This window comes from Dromiciops gliroides, chromosome 1 (assembly GCF_019393635.1).
Source record: "Dromiciops gliroides isolate mDroGli1 chromosome 1, mDroGli1.pri, whole genome shotgun sequence".
Taxonomy (NCBI): domain Eukaryota; kingdom Metazoa; phylum Chordata; class Mammalia; order Microbiotheria; family Microbiotheriidae; genus Dromiciops; species Dromiciops gliroides.
In genome coordinates this window covers 379,344,365-379,362,209 of record NC_057861.1, presented here as the reverse complement: position 1 = coordinate 379,362,209, position 17,845 = coordinate 379,344,365, and positions in this window count along the sequence as shown.

The window sequence follows — 17,845 nt, the reverse complement described above, 5'->3', positions numbered from 1 at the left end:
CACACAAATGAATGCAGGTTCATCATGAATCTTGTAAAATAAAAAAGATTTATTAGAAGAAAGAATTATATCCCAGGGGGACAGAATCACTATGGAGAAACTGACCAACTGGGTAAGAGAAGACCTGATCTTTTTGTATATTTACCAAAAAAAAAAAAAAAAAAGCTGTATGCAAAGCAGCTGGGATGGGCAAAACAAATGGAAGGAAAATAGCTAGGAAGGAGTGCTTGGATATGAATAGCATTAGAGGTGACAGCTGAGTTGAGCCTTGAAATAAATTAATGATTTTAAGAAAAGGGGGTGAGGAAAATAAACATTCCAAATATATGGCAGCCTGTGAAAAGATAATTGTTTGAGGGGACCTGGGACCTGGATTGGGGTGCTAGCTCACCCAAAGAATTGGAGGCTCATTATGAATCCTGTAAAATAAAAATACATTTATTAGGATAGAGGAATAATGTCCTGGGGACAAATCATTATGGAGAACTGTCCCACTTGAGTAACAGAAGACCTAGTCTTTTGTATCTTTACAAAAAACAAAGAAAGAAAGAAATGGAAGTAAGTTACAAACCAAGGGGAAATGCAAATGGGGCCAGATAACTATGAAGGAATCTTTGATAACAGAGTATCAGTAGGAAATGCTGCATCCATCCATATCTTGTACATCCTCTTCCAGACCATATTATTGCTTATCAGCATACTGGGGTCATGGCCTGCCACACCTCATACCTGAGGTGGAACACAGAGCTGCTTTTCCATTGGCCTAGGGGGTTGGAATCTTCTGTTTTGGGGGGGGTCCACTGCATTCCCACAACAATAATGAGACATGACATATGGAATGCCAAGTTTGTTGAATAGAAGTTATATTAATATGGCTAGAATACATAGTGTGTCAAGAGAAATAATATTAAGTAAAAAGGAAAAGAAAATCTGTATCCAGTATGTGCAGATCATTATCTGCCAATCTCAGGAATGTATATTTCATACTAAGGGCAATAGGGAGGCATTGGAGAGTCTTGAACAGACTTGATTATGGAAATGATACAGAAAGGTGTATCCTTTAGTAAGATTATTTTAGAAACAATTTTAGAGGATAGATTAGAAAGAAAAGAAAATAGAGACAGGGAAACCAATTAGGAACTCTTGTAATAGAGAAGGTGAAGGGCCCATGACTATCCAGGTTAGAGACCATATATGTGGACAGAAGGTGAAGAAAGCATGATTTATTGTTAAAGTACAATCCACAGGATTTGACAATTAATCATATATGGGTGTAGGAAATCAGAATTTACTGCAAGATTGTAAAACCCAATGATTAGTACCTTAGTGGTAGCCTTAAGAGAAATGAAGAAATTTGAATGAGAAACAGGCTCAGGGTAGCATGGCAATGTGATAATGTCTCCTGGAAGAGATAAGATTATACAGTAACCTCTCAGTATATTTAAGCTTTGTTATTTTGGTAAATTAAATTCAGGAAACATTCATATATATATATAGTTTACATATGTATGTGTGTACATGTTTGTATTTATATGTATAATTTTTAATTTATGGAACAAACCAAAAATTTCTATAACATAGTATAATAAAAAAGATTGCACATGGAACTTCAAATCTACCATGTACATATTGCTGTCATTTTTAAATGGACAACATAATTAACATGTAAATTAATTCTTTGCTATTTTTTATTTCCTCTCCATACACATATACACATGTGTGTATGTAGTTATATTTGTATTTATAAATATTATGCCTACATGTGTACATATAAACACATTTCTATCATCTATCAATATATTTATCTATATGTGTATAAACATGTGTGTATTCAAATTATTCTATACATTTTTCAGTTCTTTCTCTGGATGTAGATAGTATCTTTGGGAATTTATATTATTTAAAATAAATTATTTACTCCCAGTCATCCTTAAAACGATATTGCTACTTTATATACATTTTTTTTCTCATTTCACTCTTCATTATTTTGTGAAAATATTTCCATGGTTTTCTAAGTTCAATGAGCTCATCATTTCTTATAGCATAATAGTTTTCCATCACAATCTTATGCCACAACTTTTTCAGTAAGTCTATGTGCAATGTACTATGATAGGCATTGTGGATATAAAGACAAAGCACTTTACCAACATTCCTCAGCTAAGTGACCATTAACAGATACAACTTGTATACAATTATCCATAATATGATGCAAATTGTAATCTGTATATAGTCAAGGCTCTTTGAACAACTAGAAGGAGGAAATTCAATAAACAAAAAAGACAGATTTCTGGGCTTCACATTTGTCCAAACAGAGGAAGGGAATTTCTAGCTTTCCCATACTGAGTACAGAAGAAACCTGAAAATATCCAGGAGACTAAGTAACATTCAAAAAATTCAGGTACTTATTATACACCAGAAGAACAGAAAAAGTCAAACAGAAGCTCATAGTCAAATTTCATAGTCAAAATCAGAGCCATACCAGGCAAATAAGATGACTGGAAACTATCAAAAACATCTGATAGCAGGGATCCTGGAAGTAGCAGCAACTATTGCCACACAACAGAATCCAGACAGGGTAATCTAGGTGCTGCCAAAATCTAACATTCCTAATAAGGTGTGCTGAGATATCAGAGATGACACAATATTTCACACTCTGAACATCAAAAATGCAAGGGCTTGTCTGGGTTGTTAAATACAAAGGAATTAAGTTTATCATAGCTACTAAGGTGATTCAGGATAAAATCAAGCCAATCCAACCCACCTAAAAGTTCAGCAGAGGGTAGAGATTGGCCCTGGTATTTAATCCCAAAAAGTAACTAAACCTCCAAACATGGAGAGATGAGTAAACTAAAACTAAAGGTAACTCTCTCTTTCTCTCTCTTTTTCTGTATCTATCATCTATGTAATCTATCTATGTATGTATGTGTGTGTATATGTGTATACACACATATATACAAACATACACATATACACACACATGTGGTTTACAGAGCTATCTCCATAGAAATCCTAAGCAGACACACAAAAAAAAGAAAGGTTTGTTTCTTGTTTTTCCAAAAATAAAATATTAATTCAGCACTGAGAATTAATAACCCAAAGGATAAACTTAAAACTATTGGGAAAATAATTAAAAGAAGAATAGACAGCTTGAAATGAAAAGGAGCTAAAACTTACTCAAATACTGAACTCCCTAAAGAAAAGATCAGATCATGGGGTGAAGCCAATGTGGTGGAGAGAAGCCAAGAATTCGCCTGAGCTCTCCTCAGGTTCCCTCAAAAACAATGGTAAATCAAGCCTCTAAATGGAATTTGGAATGACAGAAGCCACAAAAAGATGATATGAAAAGTTTTCCAGCTCAAGATAACTCTGAGGACTTCAGGAAAGGTCTGTCTCACTTTGGTGGAAGGGGTGCACAGCTCAACACAAGCACTGTACCCCAGGAGCATATATCAACTTTAATAGTCACAAAATAGGCTTAAAAAGGAGCAAAAAACAGAAAAAAAACCCCATTAACTTAGAAAGTTACTATGTTGACAGGGAAGCTCAAAACAGATTCAGAATTAGACAATATCAAAATGACTCCAAGCCTCCAAGGGAAATATGAATTGGTCTCAGGCCCAAAAAGTCTTCTTAAAGGAAATCAAAAAGGATTTTAAAATCAAATGAGAGAGATAGATGAAAAATTGGGAAAAGAAATGAGAGATATGCAAGAGAGAACTAACAGCTGGGAAAAGGAAAACAATGCCTTATAAAATACAATTGGCCAAATGGAAAGAAAAAAATCCACTGAAGAAAGCAACTCCCTTAAAAGTATAATTGGTCAATTAGGAAAGGAGATACAAACGCCAACTGAAGAAAATAATTCCTTAAAAATCAGACTTGGGCAAGTGAAAGCTAATGAGTATAAAAGACATTAAGAAACAATCAAACAAAATTTTAAAAAATGAAAAAAAAATAGAAGAAAATGTAAAATACCTCACTTGAAAAACAAGTGACCTGGAAAATAGATGTAGGAGAGATAATTTAATAATTATTGGACTACCTGAAAGCCATGATCAAATAAGAGACTGGATAGAATCTTTCAAGAAATTATCAAGAAAAACTGGGGGCAGTTAGGTGGCGCAGTGGATCTGACCCTGGATTCAGGGGGACCTGAGTTCAAATCCAGCATTAGACACAACACTTACTAGCTGTTTTACCCTGGGCAAGCCACTTAACCCTCATTTCCCTGCCCCCCCGCCCAAATAAAAGAAAAAAGAAAAGAAAAATTGCCCTGATATCCTAGAACCAGATGATTAAATAGTCATTGCAAGACTCCACCAATCACCTTATGAAAGAGATCCCAAAATGAAAACTCCAAAGAATATTGGAGCCAAATTCCAGAATTATCAGGTCAAGGAGAAAATACTGCAAGCAGTCAGTCAAATATCAAGGAGCCACAGTCAGGATAAGACAAGATTTAGTAGCTTCAACATTAAAGGCTTGGAGTGCTTGGAGTAAATATTTTAAAAAGCAAAGGAGCTTGGATTACAATCAAGAATCAACTACCCAGTAAAATTCAACATAATATTCAGTGGAATAGATGGACATTAAATGAAATGAGAGACTTTACTGTTTACATTCCTATATGCAAGATGACACTTGTAACTCTTTGAGAACTGTATCTCTATTAGGGCAGTTAGGCATATACACAGACAGAGGGTATGGGCATAAGTTGACTTTGATGTGATGATATAAAAATAATGGGTTAAAAAAAAGAATTGTACTGGGAGAAGAGGAAAGGGGGAGGAAGAATAGGGTAAATTATACCACATGAAGAGGCACAAAACATCCATTATACTCAAGGGAAAGAAGGAATGTGCTGAGCATTGTACAAACCTTATTCTTATCAGATTTGGCTCAAAGAGTGAAAAACATACACACTCAGTGTGGTACAGGATCTTATCTTACCTTTAAGGAAGTAGGAGGAAAGAGGAAAACAAGGTAAAGGGAGAACTGATAAGAGGGAGGGCAGAAGGGAGGACAAAAGTAGGAGGGGTAAGGTTAAGAAAAGGTAGGGGAAACTAATAGAAGGGAGGAAAGATGGAGGGAAGATGTGGTCAGAAGCAAAATATTAATGAGGAGGGAAAATATGAAAGGAGAGAGCAAAGTATAAACAAGGGGAAAATAAGATGAAGGGAAATACACAGTAATCATAACTGTAATGGGATGAATTCTCTCATAAAATTGAAACAAATAACAGAGTGGATTAAAAACCACAATCCTATAATATGTTGTTTACAAGAAACACATAGTAAGCAGAGAGATACACACAGAGTAAACATAAAAGGCTGGAGCAGAATATATTATGCTTTAGCTGAAGAAAAAAAAAGCAGGGGTCTAAATCCTGATCTTAGAAAAAGCAAAAGTAAAATAGACAAAATTTAAAGAGATGAGGAACTAAATTATATATTGCTAAAAGATACCATAGACAATGAATATCAATACAAAACATACATGCACCAATTGGTATATCATCCAAATTCTTAGAGGAAAAGTTGAATTTGTTACCAGAAGAAATAGAAAGCAGAACTATGCTAGTGAGGGAATTCAACATCCTCCTCTCAGAACCAGATAAATCTAAACATAAAATAAACAAGATAGAAGTTAAGAAAGTGAATGGAATTTGAGAAAAGTTAGATGATAGACCTCTGGAGAAACCAGAATGAGGATGGAAAGGAATATAAATCTTTCTCTTTGGCACATGGCACCTACACAAACGTTGACCATAAATTAGGGCATAAAAACCTCACAATCAAATGCAGAAAGGCAGAAATAGTAAATGCATCTCAATAGATGAAGAGAAAACTTTTGACAAAATTCATCGCCCATTGCTATTAAAGCACTAGAAGGTATGGGAATAAATAGAATTTTCCTTAAAATGATAAGTATTATCTATCTAAAACTATCATCAAGTATTAAATTTAATCAGAATAATTTAAAAACTTTCCTAATAAAATCAGGGGCGAAACAGCAATGCCCATCACCAACCCTATCATTCAATATTATACTAAAAATGTTAGCTTTAGAAATAGAAAAAGAAAAATAAATTGAAGGAATTCAACTAGACAGTGAAGAATCAAATTCACTCTTTGCTGCTGATATAATGGTATGAAGATATACTTAGAGAACCCTAGAAAATAAAATAAAAATTACTTGAAATAATTAAAAAATTTAGGGAACTTTCAGTAAAATAAACACACATCAATAACAGCATTTCTATATATTTCCAGCAACACTCAGTAACAAGAGATAGAATGAGAAATTCCATTTAAAATATCTCCAGAAAATATAAAATATTTGGGAGGCCACCTTCCAAGACCAACCCAGGAATTATATGAATACAATTTAAAAATACTTCTCACAAAAATAAAGTCAAATTTAAACAAGTATAAAAATATCAACTATTCATGGGTAGGCCAAGTTAATATAATAAAAAGGACAATTATACCAAAATTAATTTACTTATTCAGTGCCAAACCAATCAAACTACCAAGAACTTATTTCATAGAACTAGAAAAAAAATCATTGATTTTTGCTTGGTCTGATCTATATTACCATCCTAATAGGTTGTTTGTTTGTTTTTTTACAGTTACATGTAAATATTTTCAACATTCATTTTTTGTACATTTTGACTTCCAATTTTTTTCTTTCTCCCTCCCATTCCTCTACCCTCCATAAGATAGCAGTAATCTGATATACTTTATACAGTACAGTTATGTTAAACATTTTCACATTAGTCATGTTGTGAAAGAAAAATCAGAAAAAAATGGGGAAACATGACAAAAAAAAAGAACAAGAAAAAAAGTGAAAAGAGTATGCTTCAATCTGCGTTTAGACTCCATAGTTCTTTTCCTGTATGTGGAGAATATTTTCCATAATAAGTCTTTTGGAATTGTCTTAAATCATTGCACTGCTGAGAAGAGAGCTAAATCTATCATAGTTGATCATTGTACAATGTTGTTGTTATTGTGTACAATGTTCTCCTGGTTCTGCTCACCTCACTCAACATCAGTTCATGGGAGTGTTTCCATTTTTTTTAAATCCAGCGGCTCATAATTTCTTATAGCACAATAGTATTCCATCATATTCATATACCACAACTTGTTCAGCCATTCCCATTTGATGGGCATCCCCTCAATTTCTAATTCTTTGCTACCAAAAAAAAAAAAAAGAGCTACAATAAACATTGTTGTACATGTGGTTCCTTTTCTTTTTAACTGCCTTGTTTCTGAAAAAAATTCCCAAAAGTAAAAATTCAGAAATGTCAAAATATATAAATAAATGAATGAATGAATAAATAAATAGATAGATAAATAAATAAATACTATAAAGAATCAAAAAGGAAGCCAAGAATCAACGAATCAAAAGGAGGATCACACAATACAGGGCAGCTTCCAATTTAAAAAAGAGGAGGATTTAGAATATCATTACCCAGACTTTCTGGGCAGAGTCAAGATGGTGGAGGACAGGAAGTGACTCCTCAGAGCTCTCCCCCAAATCCCTCCAAATCCCTTCAAAAAGTGTTATAAGACAATTTGTGGACCAGCAGAACCTACAAAAGGACAAGTTGAGATTATTTTCCAGCCAAAGATGAATTAGAAGGTCGGCTGGAGGGGGTCTGAGATGCTGGGGTGGGAGTGGAACCAAACCCCCAAGGTAGCACCAAGACAGATCCTGCCGCAAGAAGGTTGATCCAGAGAAAGAGCTCTCCAGCACCTCTGAATCAGCTGCAGCACAAGTGTCTTCTGGAGCCATGCTCACAGTCTGATGAGAAGGCTAAATGGTTGGCCTCAGGGGAAATACAGCAGTCTCTGCTGGCACTGAGGTGGAACTCAGTTATTTTACCCTTGCTGGGAACCAGGAGTGGCAGAGACCCAGTTGGAGGAGGGGTGCAGGCTCATCTGACCTATCAACCCAGTGAAAAAAAACATTTTGTTTTCTGGTTGAAGAGCAAGTAGGCCTGGGGATATTTACAGACCAGAGCACAGGCCAGGCAAGTGAAGAACCTGCCACTCCTTAAATCATACCACCTTGGAGCCCCATGAAGCTTGTGACAGTACAGGCTGGAAGCAGGGCCCCACTTTAACAATGAGCTAAAAGTCAAGAAATAGGCAGACAAAATGAGTAGACAGGGAAAGATGTGGACCATATAAAGTTTTTTTGGTGACAAGGAAGATGAAGGCACACCATCAGAAGAGAATAGCAATGTCAGGTCTCCTACATCCAAAGATTGTAAGAAAAAAATATGAATTGATCTCAGACCATAGAAGTGCTCAAAAAGGACTTTGAAGATAAAGAGAGGTAGAGGGAAAAAATATGAGTAATGCAGGAAAGTCATGGAAAAAAAAAAGTCAAGAGCTTAAAAAGCCAAATGGAAAAGTTCTCTGAGGAAATTAATTGCCAAAGAATTAGGATTGAGCAAATGGAAGCAAATGACTATGAGAAACCAAGACACAAGATCACAAATACAAATGAATTTAAAAAAAACAAAAGGGCAATGTGAATTATCTTCTTGGAAAAACAGCTGGCCTGTAAAATAGATCCAGGAGAAATCATTTGAAAAATGATTGGACTACCTGAAAACAATGATCAAAATAAAAGATTAAACATCATCTTCCTGTAGAGTGTCAGGGAAAATTGACCTAATATTCTAGAAAATAAGGTAAAATAGAAATTGAAAATCCACTGATCACCTCCTGAAAGAGATCCCAAAATGAAAACTCCCAGCAATATAATAGTCAAATTGCAGAGCTACTAGGTGAGGGATAAAGTATTGCAAGCAGACAGAAAGAAACAATTCAAGTTCTGTTGGAGCTGCAGTCAGGATAGCACAAGATCTAACAGCTTCTATATTAAAGCACTGGAGCACATGGAATATCATATTCCAGAGGGCAAAGGAATGGGGATTACAACCAAGAATCACCTATACAGCAAAACTGATAATAATCTTTCAGGGCGGGAAATGGGACTTCAATGAAAAAGAGGACTTTCAGGTATTTGTTATGAAAAGACCTGAAAGACATCCCAAAGTAAAAACTCCCAAGAATAATATAACCAAATTCCAGAGCTCCCACGTCAAGGAGAAAATATTGCAAGCAGCCAGAAAGAAAGAATCCAAGTATTGTGGAGCCACAGTCAGGATAACACAATATCTAACACCTTCTATATTAAAGGATCAGAGAACATGGAAAATATCATTCCAGAGGGCAAAGGAATTGGGATTACAACCAAGAATCACCTACCCAGGAAAACTGTGTAGAATCTTTCAGAGGAAAAAAATGGACTACAATAAAAAAGAGGACTTTCAGGTATTTATGTTGAAAAGACCTGAACTAAATAGAAAATTTGACTTTCAAATATAAGACCCTGGAGAAGAATAAAAAGGTAAGCAGGAAAAAGAAATCAACAGAGATGTGAAAAGGTTTACATTTCTATGTGGGAAGATGATACTTCTAACTCATAAGAACTTTCTCAGGATTAAGGCAAATAATAAGAATAAATTTAACCAGAGGGCAAAGGTGGAAATTGATTATGAAGGAAGGCTATCTATAAATCATTTATTTTTTGTTTATCATTTTTGTTTGTTTGTTGTGGTGAGATAGTCAGGATTGTGTGGCATACCTGAGTGCATGCAGTGGGTGAGTGTTTTGTGTCTGTTGCTGTATTTGGGCTTGGGTCCTCCTGGGTGCAGGGTGGGTGCTTTGTCCACTGTGTAACCTAACTGCCCCATGATGACATCTTTAGGGTAAAATTGAGGGGTGAGAGGATTGCATTGGTGAAGTGGGAAGGGGAAAGGTAGAGTGGGGTGAAATCCAAAATGAAAGAATCTGGAAAGGGCTTATGGAGTGGGGGGAGAGATGGGTGAAGAGTGGGGCAGTGAATGAGTCTTACACTCATCAGAATTGGTTCAAGAAGATAATAATATACACATTGAATTAGGTGAAGTAATCTATCTAACCCTGCAGGAAAGTAGGATGGGAAGGGGATAAAGAGGGAGGGGTGAAAGAAGGAAGAACAGATTGGGGGAGGGGGCAGTCAAAAGCAAAACACTTTTGAGGAGGGATAGGTTAAAAGAAGATGGAAAATAGTGTAAATATCATGGGGGAGGGAATAGGATGAAGGGAAACACTTAATAATAGTAACTGAAGGGAAGCTAGGTGGCGCGGTGGATACAGCACTGGCCCTGGAGTCAGGAGGACCTGAGTTCAGGTCCGGCATCAGACACTTAAAACTTACTGGCTGAGTGACCCTGGGGCAAGTCACTTGACCACAGTTGCCTTGCAAAACCAACCAAACAAACAAAAAACAATAGTAACTGAAAAAAATTTGAAGCAGAGGCAAGAGTAATGTAATTTGATGATGGTGGTGATGATCATGATGATGACTGATGATTGGATAAAGATGAGAATTTATTGATAAGGATTCATTAATGATAAGAAATGATTGATGATGATGTGGATTAATTGAGGAAGATGAGGGTTGATTGATGATAAGAATGGATTGATGAGGAGGAGGATGATAAAAGTTATGGTACTTACTTTGCTGGGCTATTGTGAAGAAAATTCTGTCAGGTATAAGATACTATATAAATATTATCTACTAATGTTACAAAAATCAAATGCATGGGTTTATTGCAAGAAAATTTCTGAGTTCAAATCTGGCCTCAGATACTTACTAGCTGTGTGGCCTTGGGCAAGTCACTTAACCCACATTGCCCCGCAAAAATAAATAAATAAATAAATAAACAAACAAACAAACAGACAGACAGACAGACAGACAGACAGACAGATAGATAGATAGATAGATAGATAGATAAATAAATAAATAAAGTGTATTAGAACTTAGTGAAGGGGGGGGGAAGCAGCCTTTATCTAGCTACCTAAGAGTGAGCCTCTGTCCTCACACCAAGCCCCAAGTCCAGAACCACAAGGCCTCACTTCCCTGTAGCTTCTCCCAGAAGCCCCCTGTTAAACAGGAAACAGGGCCATCCAAACACACAGCTCCAAGCTAATTGGCTGGTAAATTTGATAGACAAGACCCACAGGCATTAGACATAACTTCCAGAAGCCAATCTGACCCCTTTGAAACCCCAGCAAGGTCACTTCCCAGACACCGAAGTCACGTGCTTTCTTTTCAGGCCAGAGCTCACAATGTTACTCCCAGAAGGGGATGTCGTTCCAATTCTCACAAAAAGAATAATTTGTCTTGCAAAGTGAATTGTAATTCTAAAGGGGAAAAGATATCCTTTAACTAAATAGAGCACTTTCAAGCATTTGTAATGAAAAAAAAAACATAGATAACATAAGGAGTAGAAAAAAAAATTCAAGAAAAACCTAATTAGGTAAACCTATTTGAATAATTGAAAGTACCATATCATGCTATAGTGCAAACACTCTCATAAAGAAAGAAGAAAATTCCCTTCAGTACATTAATAACTTCACAGAATATTGAGGGACTTTTTGTAAGACCTGGGGGTGGGTGGAATATACTATGATTGTTATAATGAAGGAAAGAAAAGGCACAGTAAAATAATTGCCTAATATAAAAGGATGAAAAGGATGGAACTTGCTACCTCTTATACAGGGTATAAAAACATGAAAGAAGGGATGGGAATAGCATGAATAAAATGAATCTCAATCTTTTCTGAAACCAACAAAGGAAAGTTGAATACAAACACACACAAAGTTCCCCCACCACACACACATACCACATCACCCTGTACACATATGTCAAATTCTATGGGGCAATAAATAATATGTGATAAGGGGTGTTGAGAGAGAATAACATAGGGGAGGCATTTTTCATGAGCAAAGGACGTGGCTGGTCCCAAAAAAGGGCTTAATAGGAAAAAAGAAAGAAAAGAACTCAAATCTCAGTGTGGTGCCCACTAGCTAGAGACTATGACTGAACATATTGTCAAATATGAATATAATGGGGCAGCTAGGTGGCACAGTGGATAGAGCACCGGCCCTGGAGTCAGGAGTACCTGAGTTCAAATCTGGCCTCAGACACTTAATACTTACTAGTTGTGTGACCCTGGGCAAGTCACTTAACCCCAATTGCCTCACTAAAATATATATATATATATATATATATATATATATATATATATATATATGATGGATTACTTATATGCTCTTAGAAATTATGAAGGAGATGATTTCAGAGAATCCTGAGTAATATTAAATCTTAAATGGTGAATAAGTGGACTGAAAAGAACCAGGACAATGGTTTATAGGAGAACAACGACATTCTAAAGCCTAACCACATTGTAAAGCCAAACAACTTTTAAAGTCTTAAACAGTCTGATTAAATTGATGACCCAGCATGTCTGCAGAAAAGCTGTGATAAAACAGGTAATTTATCTCCTGAGAAAGAGAGAGCAGATGGATTTAACGAATAGAAAAGAAAAATCCATTTTAGATTTGATCAGTATATACATTCATTTTGCTTAACTATATTGTGATGTTATACTAGGCTTTCTTTTTCCTCCCTCAGCTTTTAAATATAGTTCAGAGGTGGTGCTATGGGGGAAAAAAGGATTAGTAATGCAAAAAAAAAGAGAGAGCCATTGAAACTTTTTCAAAAAGCAAGGAAAAGAACCAAAAGCACTTCATAAGGAAACACAGGCTGGATAGTCTTGAAAGAAATATGTGATATATATATATATATACACACACACACACACACACACACATATACACACATGTATGTATGTATGTATGAATATGTATATGTATGTATATAGATACACATATGTATGTGTGCATGTGTGTGGGTACATATAAATATATACAAGTATATATATTTGTATTTATATGGGTGCATGTGTGTATGAATATACATACATGCATGTATTGCATACTTGCATCTATGTGTTCATATATATGTACATGCATATATTCACATATATGCATGTGTATCATATATAATATATAAATGTATTTTAAAGGAAGTGGTACAGAATGGAATTCCTTGCTTCATAATACATTTTTGTGTTATATATATATGTGTATGTGGATAGATAGATATAGATATAGATGATTTACTCAGTTTTGGGTGTTTAGTTCAGAATATAAAACTAAATAAACATTAAAAGATATGTCCTGAAGCATTCTGAATGATTGCACATAAAATGATCATAGTCTTAAATAAGTTCTGAATAAGCCCAGATACATTATGAAGAAACCTATTTAAAATAAAGGAGTTTATGAATTATTGAGAGGGCAATGGAATAGAGAGAGAATACTCATTAATTTTGCCAATGACATCAAGATGGGTGGGGTAGTTAGCTTTTTCCATTAGGATTTAAATTTAAAATAACCTTGAGAAGTCCAAGAAGTAAGGGACAAATGCACAGTAATTAACTTCGGGAGGGAAGACAAACTATGAATATAAGGTGGAAAATTGCACAAGCATAGACAAAATGGGAGGCAGAATTGACAATAAAGTGCTTGAGACAAGCAGGGTTCAGTGAGGCTTTACATCCTTGTGTTTCAAGACTTTCACACAAGGTTGAAGGGCAGGGAATATCAGACTAGAAAGTTTATGTAATAAGAATGTAAGAATAAAATTAGTATCTCACTTTAATATAATGCTTTGAGATTGCCAAGGTGAAGGACATTTGTTCAACATTCAACAATATTTATGCTTTCTGTTATACCATTTGATTCTCACAAGTGTGTGCCACAGGATTATCCATATTTTTTCCTGTTTTATATATAATTAAACCAAGGTTCAAAACTCTAAATAATTTCCCTACTATCACGCCTAATTAGCATCAGAGGCATGATTCAAGGACTGGGTTTTCTGACTCCAAGTACAGCATTCTTTCTTTTATTCCATACTGCCTCTCTTTTACTTATGAGGAGAGTCTTAGAAAAGCTAAGTGATTCATCTCTGGTAACATAGTATGTTTCCAAGCAAAGTTTCAGGTGTAGGGACACTTGTTGAGGCTAACTAAATCACCAATGTCAACATCAAGGTGGTACTGAGATAGAGTCCACATTATTCACTAGAGAAGGAAAACATATCAGGGATTACAAGGAAGAATGGTAGGAGGAACAGATGTATCCATGGCTGTTGAGCAGGAACAGAGAATCAAAGAAATTGGTGAGCTTGGAGCAAACAACATCTGAAGAAACAGCTATCGTTTATCGAATCAATAAAAATGATAATAATATCAATAAAATCCTGATTTAGAAGGCATATTTATTCTGCAAAATTATCTCATTAGGTGTCACATATTGGGTATCCCTGGGATTGCTGGGTAGCCTCACTTGAAAATGAAGCAATTTATCCCAGTCTTCAGAGTATCACAGATTTTCAAAGAATCCATTCCATAATTGCTCCTATTAAGCCAGGGTTTCAAAAAAAATACTTTTGGACAATAAGGCACCTCCATCAAACCCAGGTGATCCATATATTCATATTAACAATGAATATATTCTTGGATTCTGACATTGTAATCCATTTTAGCTGTCCCTCAAATTTTTTGTCCTCTACAAACCTGAGAACCACATAATTCATGCCTTCTTTGACTTCAATTCAATTCAATTCCAAGCCACTTATAAAAGGAATGAATACTTACTCATTTTACTAGAAACTGAACTCTAGGTTTTTTATTCATTCATCAGTTTACCTTTACTCTCTAGTACTGTTAGTTGAGTTAAGACATTCAGTATATTGTGGAGTTTAGATGCAGGAGATATTTGGATTCAGATCATAATGTTATGGGGAAAATAGATGGGGTTTTGGGATAGGGGTAGGGCTTTGTGATAGGGATTCTTAGGAATTCATTAAAGAATTATACCCTCTTTCACAGAAATCCAATTAGAATAAAATAATAATTTATTTAGGGTGATGGGGAAAGGACACCAAGAGAGAAATCCTTGGACTTCTTCTCATGGGGGGAAGGCATAGCATAGAGGCATGGCTCTGAGATACCTATTTCCTCTAGCAGGAGACAGGCAGATACTTTTATATAGGACTGATGAGGGTGATCATCTGACTGTGGAAGGTTCCCTTATTGGGGGAGGACCATGCCCCACTGGTGGGGGCTGGGGTAATTGGGTGAGGGGTGGCTGCAGATCTCTTAAGCCATCTCTCTCCTCCTCATGCTACAAAGGCAGCAGACATACCTAACCTTATCTCCCCAGGGGTGGGGGAGACTGGAATGAAGGTTGGTGGTCCTAGAGCTAGATCAGTCCTGATCCAGTGCCACTTATCTCTTCAGGCGTGTCTCTTCCTTGGTTTAGTTTCTCAAGGAGAAGGTTCTTTGACGTACCCCAAAGAACTTCTGCGGTATGCTAGGCCCCTAACACTAACTTCAATATTATTAAATGTCTCATGATCCTTATTGTAAGAAAATGGGTAGTTGTCTCCTCTCAATGAGGATATAACAGTCAGTCATACTCCTTCTGACCTGTTTTTAGGACAGAGGTCTCAGATTCCCTCCTCCCCCTCTGCCTAACAAAATCACATGGTTCGGGGCAGCTAGGTGGTGCAGTGGATAGAGCACCGGCCCTGAATTCAGGAGTACCTGAGTTCAAATCCGGCATCAGACACTTAACACTTACTAGCTGTGTGACCCTGGGCAAGTCACTTAACATCAATTGCCTCACTAAAAAAAAAAAAAAAATCACATGGTTCAAGGAGCCTTGGTCTCAATAAGGTCCATTCCTTAGTTGTGTTCATATAAGGAAGAATAAGGTCCATTCCTGATGTAACGGTGGGAAATGGGGTACGGGTTTGTTTAGCAGATAGGGTTCTTGGGTTCTTAGCAGATAGGGTCCTCTCTAAAGAATTACACCCTCTTGCACACAAAACTTAGTTAGAATAAGGTGGTAGTTTATTTAGGAGCAAGGGAAGGGAAAGGTGGGGGGAGGGAAACCATGAAAGAAACCCTTGGACTTTTTCATGGGGAGATTGGCATAAAGCACCTGGCTCAGAGGTACCAAATCTCCTCAAACAGGAGACTGGAAGGTACTTTTATAGAGGCCTGATGGGGTGGACCATCTGCCTGTGGAAAGTTCCTTTAGTGAAAGTGGACCATCCCCCACTGGTGGTAGCTGGGGGAATTGGGTGAGGAGGGGAAAACCATCCCCCACTGGTAGTGACTAAAGGAATTGGGTGAGGGGTGGCTACAGATCCCTCTTCAGAACACAAAGGCCACAGACACACCCAAACTTATCTCCCCAGGGTAAGGGAGACCAGAATGAAGGGTAGGTTCAGCTTATCTCTCTAGGCATTATCTGTCCTCTGGTTTAGTTTCTCAAGGAGAAGCTTCCCTGATGTGCCCCAGAGAACTTCTGGGGTGCTCTGCACCCCATGACACTGAGTTATGCTCATATACGGATTAGGGATGGGAATACTTGTGTTATGATTAGCTAATTTTTACACATAGAATTATGTGTAAAAAATAATCAGACCAATGATGAAAAAGGGGAGGGTCCATTCCCATTAGTGACTATGTTTTAAAACAGGGCCTGCGAGCCCCCTTTCTTGGCACCCACTTGCTGCACACTAGGGTGCCTCCTTCTCATGAGAAAGAAATAGAGCCTTTGTCACATCACTGCTGAGTTCCTTAGATTTATTAAGAAGAGGATTGTTTTCTCTCACAATGATTCAATGCAAATTAATCCTACTAAACTTATTTCATCTTTCTTTGGTTAAAGTTTAGAAAATATGTCTCATAAACAAAAAAGGGGTTATTATGTCACAAATAAATGAAGATTCAAATGATTCAAATCAAATTCTAGTGGAACAAATTCCTTATCAAATGGAATTAGCAAATATTCCATGAAATTAAAACTTAAATTTCCTTAAGAATTGTTCTATGGGGTGGCTAGGTGGCACAGTGGATAAAGCACCGGCCCTGGAGTCAGGAGTACCTGAGTTCAGATCTGGCCTCCAACACTTAACACTTACTAGCTGTGTAACCCTGGGCAAGTCACTTAACCCCAATTGCCTCACTAAAAAAAAAAAAAAAAAAGAATTGTTCTACAAACTGTTACACTACCATTTTCTATAATATGCCAAAATATGGTTAAGATGCTTGAGTAACCTTAAGATAAAAGAAATTATTTATTTCATGCATCTTTTACAACCTTGGTTAGTGGTAGATATACATCAAATATAAGATTATGACAAAGCAAAATAATTTCAAGTGATAAAATGTAAAGGTAAGCTGTCAGACCACTACGGCCTCAGGCAGTACCAGCCACCTCCCCTACCCTGCCCCCACAGCCAGTGTATATGCTTCTATTGTGTTCTAAGGAGATGGCTTGAGAGATCTGCAGCCACTCCTCACCGAACTCCCCTAGCCACCACCAGTGGTGGATGGTCCTCCCCCAATAAGGGAACTTTCCACAGTCAGATGATCACCCCCATCCATCCTCTATAAAAGTATCTGCCTACCTCTTGCTAGAGGAGATAGGTATCTCAAAGCCACACCTCTGTCCTATGCCTTCTCCCCATGAAAAGAAGTCCAAGGATTTCTCTCTTGGTTTCCTTTCCCTAACACCCTTTATAAACTATTATTTTATTCTAATTGGTTTTGTGTGCAAGAGGGTATAATTCTTTAAAGAGGAATTCGTAAGGACCCCAAAGCCCTACCCCTTTCCCAAACCCTCATCTATTCCCCCCACAACAGAAAACATATTACTTCATCTGAAAACTGTTCATATCTTTTGATCATTTATCAGTAAGTGAATGACTTGTATTCAGAAAAACTTGCTTCAATTTGTTTTTCAGTTATTATTGCTAATTATATTTCCCTTCATCCTTTTCTCCCAATCCCTGT